The sequence below is a fragment of the Phyllostomus discolor genome, chromosome X (assembly GCF_004126475.2).
Source record: "Phyllostomus discolor isolate MPI-MPIP mPhyDis1 chromosome X, mPhyDis1.pri.v3, whole genome shotgun sequence".
NCBI lineage: Eukaryota > Metazoa > Chordata > Mammalia > Chiroptera > Phyllostomidae > Phyllostomus > Phyllostomus discolor.
The window spans coordinates 42192906-42199063 of record NC_050198.1 but is presented as its reverse complement, the minus strand read 5'-3'; the positions used below and the strand labels follow the sequence as shown (position 1 = coordinate 42199063).

Genomic DNA, 6158 nt, shown 5'->3' with positions numbered 1-6158 from the left:
GGACATTTCTTAGTTGCCTAGGCTCCTCCCTAGCCCCTGCTGACGAATGTCTGCAGGATGACTGCTTCCTATTCCCTGTTGCCACCAACACCACCATGGCCTGCGTTCATGCACTGCCTTGGCGAAGGGTCTCTGATTAGGACCCAGGTTGAGTCGATGCTGCATTAGAAGAAGACTGTGTCTTGGTTCTTCTCCAGTTTGGCTTAGAAACAGGCTGTGATAGTAAAGAAGAGGAAATGAGGGCCGGGCCTCATTTCCTTATCTGCCATTGTCACTTTTCTGTTCCAATATCAAAATGTTTTGCACACTACACATAATAGCAAGTAGTGATACTTTTATAATCTGTCAATCAAGGAACACAAAAGTACAAACAACTATATGAATATAGAAGGCATATCCATCTACAGGCTCTGCTTTGTATATACATGGATCAGTGAATTCCCAGAATATTACCCTCATTCATTCACTCACTCAGAGTCCCCAGCACATGCCTGGCCTTTGTTGGATGCTGGGGCTGCAACTACTGAGACACGGCCCCTAATTTCTGAGAGTGAACAGTATACTAGGGGATGCAGATGGGGAACTGATAAGGTAACTCAAGAGTTGGAAAATTTTAGTTTAAGATAAATAGTTATAAGCTTAGTAAATAATGCATGTGTTAAAGCTATTGTTTCAGAGACTACAGATAAGGCCCATCCTGGCTCCTGGGAGAGAAAGCCGACCTCCTGGGGCACTGCTAAAGATTACTGCCTGGGGACAAGTGGAGGCCATTGTGTTCCAGGGGGAGACAGACGACCACCCCACCCATCCCTGAGAACAGCTAATAGCCCAGGACAAGAATGCTGTAGTTTCTTTCACCTAATTTTCCCTGAATTTCAAAACCCCTCACAGCACCTTGTTTATTCCCTGTTATAAAAGGCTGGCTTGGAAAGAAAATGTTAAGTTTTGTTTTTTTTTTTTAGTGTGTGAACCCTCAGTCTTCTCAGATTGCCAGCCATCTGAATAAAGCGCCCATAAAGATTCAATCCCTGTTTCTGCTTATTCAGCTTAGTATGTGACAGGAGGCATGAAAACGAATGTCTTTTCCAGTTTCAGAACCATGCATGGCTTTCAAGACAGTGAATACCACTGGGTCGAAATCAAGGTGTCAGCAGGGCTATGATCCTTCTGAAGGCTCTAGGGGAGGATCCTTCCTTACCTCCTCTCTTTCAGCTTCTGGTAGCTCCAGGTGCTCCTTGGCTTTTGGCTGTGTCACTCCAATCTCTGCCTCCATCTTCACATGACCTTCTCCTTTGCATTTTTCTCCTTAGGACACTTATCATTGGGTTTAGGGCCTACTTGGATAATCCAGACTGATCTGCTCTTGAAATCCTTACCTTGATTACACCTACAAAGACCCCTTTTTGAAATAAGGACACATTCACAAGTTCCAGGTGGGCATGTCTTTGGAGGCAACCACTGACTGTACTGTACTATGAGCATTTAAAAGCATTGGGAAGCGGTCCAGGAAGTGGTGAAGACCAGACACAGGAATCTGTGGTGGCTGCCACAGTGGCTGCCTCAAGAGCTTCAGATCCGAGCCTGGACAAAGGCATGGCTACAAGACTGAGGCACCGGAGTTGAGGCAGAGACAGAGCCCCCTTGCTGTGACTGACACAATGTTTCCACAAAGCAGGCATTCAGGCTCTTGATACTGGCTGGTCACACCTACTGCAGCAAGTAAAATTCACCATCTTGGACTCCTATGACCACATCAAAGACAAGTTTTATCTGCTGCATGCTCAGTACCACAGCCTGAAGCTCAAATGTGACAAACTGGCCAGTGAGAAGTTGGAGATACAACATCATTATGTGATGTACTAGAGATGTCCTGTGGCTTGAACATTGAGATGCACAAGCAGGCTGAAATTGTGAAGAGGCTGAATGGGATCCATGCCCAAGTCCTCCCCTACTTTTCCAAAGAGCGCCAGCAGCAAATCTCAGGAGCCACCAAAAGAGCTAAGCAGGTCATGGCTCCAGAGCTGAACTCCATCATTTGGCAGCAGTTCCAAATCCACCAACTGTTCCAGCTGCAGGCTCTGGCCCTCCCCCTGAGCCCACTACCTGTGGGACTGTAGTAGCCTTCACTGCCAGCAGTCACCACAGGCACCATCATCCTCTCGCTGTCTGTGCTGGGTTCCCAGGCCTACCTCTCCAAAGAAAGCAAGAACAGGCACCACCAGGAGGTTGACAGCAGGTGGCCAGGATGGGGAGGGTGGGGGAGACAAAAAGGAGACAAGACACACACACACAGAGAAATATTCACAGCAAGACAATATAGCTCTGAATTGCCTAAACTCCCGGTAGCATTTATGGGAGTTCCTGTGGCTTTAGCCCTGCTTGTGTGTCATTCCCCAGTTTTTCTCTGGTTCCTGGCTTTCCTCTTCCTCTCCCCTGCAGTCTGAATGGGTGAATACCTGGTTGTACCACAGATAAGGGAAGCTAAGGCCTGGAGATGAAAATGAGAGGCCAGGTCAGAGGGGAAAAAAACCTCAAGAAGTCTAACATGCCCTGCACTTCCCCATTTCGCACACATATAACTGACAATCTGCCTACTGGACCCCTTCAGGGCATACACCAGCTTCCCACCTTGGCACTGCATGCAAACACCAAGCTACTTGCCCCTTCCTGCCCTGGGCATCCTCTTCTCTTTCTACCTCCTACCAATCTGCCTCTGTTAGTTCCAGATACTCATGCCCACATGATCCTCTTTATTGGCCCAGTCAGGATGAGCAGGGTGGGGATGAACAACACAAGATTCCCCTTCTCTCTTTCCTGGATAAAGATGAAGGTACTCAAGTCGTTTTGTTTATTTATTTTATTTTTTCCCAATATACTAGCTTGTCTTTTAAGAAAGGAGATGAGTTATTTTTTTAAAAAAGACTGAAAAGTTTTTTTTTTAAAGAAAGGAACACCCACACCTTTTAGACTGTCAGTTTTTGTTGTGTTGAGTTGTTTAAACTCTGCGTAGAAGTGAAAATGCTGTATCAATGGTGAGCTTAGCTGTGCCTTTCAAATAAAGATGTGAGAAGTAAAAAAAAAGCATTGGGAAGCACAGTTTCCACTACTCAGTCTTCCTAGAGCTTGCTGCTACTGCCTGACAAGGCCCTATTGCCACACAGCTGTTGTGGCATGAGCAATCCATATGTCACCTGAATTTTTTGTGACTGAAATGTGCATTTCCTCTGAGTTGGTTTTTTGTCTCTTCCAGCCACACCCCAGGCAAAAAAGAAAAAGAAAAAAAAAAAACGAAAGTAAAAAAGAAAGAAAGAAGAAAAATGTTTCATACAGAGGATATGTGTATATTCCTTCATTCAGCCACCAGATGTGTTTTCCCAAAGGGTGGAGCTTGGCTCCACCCTTGCTGGCAAGCCTTTGATGCCAAGCCTGGTGCCTGTGATATGCTGCTGAAATGCTCAGTGTGGCACTCAGGGTCACATGGACTCAGCCTACCTCCGTAGCTCTCTTCTCCTTATCCCCCACACATCTCCACACACATCTGTATCTCAGCCTGGCCCCTTTCTCACAGAATACCCTGTGCTCCTCTACCCTCAGTCTTCTGCTCATTTCTTCCTTATCTCGCATTCTTTTCTACACATGTTCAGGCTTAGCTCAAACCCCACCAACCCTAGTAGCATTCTCAGCCTGGCAAAGCTGAAAATTACACACTTTCTCTGCTCTAGTCCCTTCTCCAGGATCCATGTCAAGATTATTATTGGCCTGGTGGCAAACTTACTTAACCAGGTGCCTCTTTTTCCCTCTGGGGATGGAGTTGAATTTGTCCTAGAGTCCCTGACACCTTCCACATGGTAAGAAATACAATGGATTTGTGTTAAATGGAATTGAAGAGATGTGTGCATATTGTTGTTTACTTCCTTGCTCAGTTGGCAAGGAAATTAACCAATTCCAAAAGGCGGGAAGAGGGAAGGGAAACCAGCTGGGAGCGAAGAGATCTAGAGTCACCCAGCATAGAAGATGGCATCTAAAGATTCTGAGTCCTGCTTTGGCCTCTCCTGCTATCCCTTTCCTGCAGGATGTCCCTAGTCCAGAATCTCTCAGGCATCCCCTTTGCCTACTCTTTGAAGGCCTGCAGTTGTCTGGCCATAGAGACTTGGGATTCATTTTGTCAATACTTGAAATAAGTGTAGCTACTGTTCAGATTGCCTCAGTCTTTGCAGATGTTCCCCACATCCCTTCATGTTTCTTGCTTGCTTCTTCTTTGCATTAGCCAAGGCCAGATCTAGCTGTTGGGAATGTAAGCTTCACCCCCAAGCCCACAGCTAGCTAGACATCATACCCAAACACTAACTAAACAACATCCCTGGAGTCTTTCCTCAGCTCTTCCATGATTTACTGGCCCTTGTAAGTATAGCCCCCCCCCCACCCCAGGCACCAAACCACCCAACCATCATCCTACCTAGAGACAGAGACTTGCTGTCTTTGTCCACAATTTTTTCTCACTCCCTCAGGCTCTTCACACTTGCTCCCATGGGAGTGTCAGCCCAAGAATTCCATCCTGCCATCATTATGATGGGGGAGGGGACAAAGCATGAACTCTGACATCAGCCTGGGGGTTCCTATCTCAGCTCTGTCTTTTACTAGCTTGTGACCTGCTCTGAGCCTGAGTTCCCAATGAACTTATTCATTTACTTACTCAGTAAAAAAGAAAAAAATCTTTATGAAGCATGTACTGGGAGCCAGGCCTACTAAGTGCTAGCCAATGCTGGAATACAGCCATGTAAAGAACAGAATCCCTGCCCTCCAGAAGCTCACAGCTTGGTCCCCAGTGAGGTGCTAGCCATGCAAATAAGCATGATAGGAAAAAACTAAGGCTATAATGTGGGGTTGTGCTGTGCTCTGATGTGATGGCTGAGCTCCCAAATATTTCCCCCTCTCAATCATTATTTTATAAAAACACAGCAAAGGGCTAAGACTACAGAAGTCTGGACTTGTAATAAAAAATCATTTTTCCTGCAATGATTTTAATAAAAAAGATTTAAAAATAGCTGTCACTTTATTCAGCTATTGCAGGCTAAGATAATCAGCTGTTCCAAAAGTCCTGAACAGCACATAAAGCCAAAGTCAAGGTTCTCAACCATCAAAATACTGTGTGTCCTCATTTTTAAGATAGTGCGATTGATAAGATGAAAACAACTTAATGATGGTTTTTCAGGAAGAAATAAAGAAGCAAAATTGTATTGAAGGTCCCCATGGAGAGCAGTGAGCATCAGCATTAACATGTGAGAAAGCATGTGGCTCCACAAAGCCTCTTTGCAGCCTGGCTCCCAACCACCAGAGGCCTGAGTGGCAGCCAGCCACTCTGCCCAGCTCCCACTGGGAGATGCACAGGACCCACGCCCACGGATAGGTTCTCCCATGGGGAATCAGGCCTGCAATGTACCTAGGCTGCTATGAGTCTTGCTTTTTGCTAAAACTCCCTCACCCTGAATTGAGGACATTTATTGCAAAGCAACTTCCTAAAAACCATGTTAAACCTTCCAAGGATGAGTGTAACGGGTCCAACTACTTTTGCTTTTCCATTTGCAAATATCCTTCTTCTGTGATGTGATTACCAGCATCCTCTCCTTTGTTTTCTGTATAAGGTAACCACCTAAAGGGAGCCTGTGCATAGTTGATGAGGACCTTCTTATAACATGCTGAGTAAGACAATAAAAGCTCATTGGAGCAAGGGCCAAGGATTTTGCCCCCCTTGAGAGAAAAGCCATGCTGTCCTTTTTTCTCCACTGGATTCGGTAATCCATGTGAATGTCTCATTTCATCTATAATGACATGGACCCCACAAGCCAGGGTCCACATCATAGCACAACCTACTTCATCCATCAGTCACAGGCAACACTTCCTTCCCCTTCTGACCCCTGTAGCCTCATTCCCAACTTCCATCATGTCATCACTAAGACTAAGCTGTATAGGTAATGCAAACTGGACCATCCTTGTAATACTTCCCTGTCCCATGGGAGTCCCAGCAGGAGAAATGCTTGTGTGCAAGGAGGGGACAAGGGAAAGGAGCAGCCACATCAGTCCCTGAGATAGGTCCAAGGCTTAGACTTCAGTGGCAGGGAAGCTATCAACATGAGACAAACATTTAGGGAGTGAATTGA

The 6158-nt window shown here is 45.9% G+C and overlaps 1 pseudogene; it reads left to right on the top strand.

Moving 5' to 3' along the window:
* Positions 1 to 1658: 1658 nt before the first annotated feature.
* Positions 1659 to 6158, top strand: part of LOC114505742 — a 107728-nt pseudogene continuing 103228 nt past the window's right edge.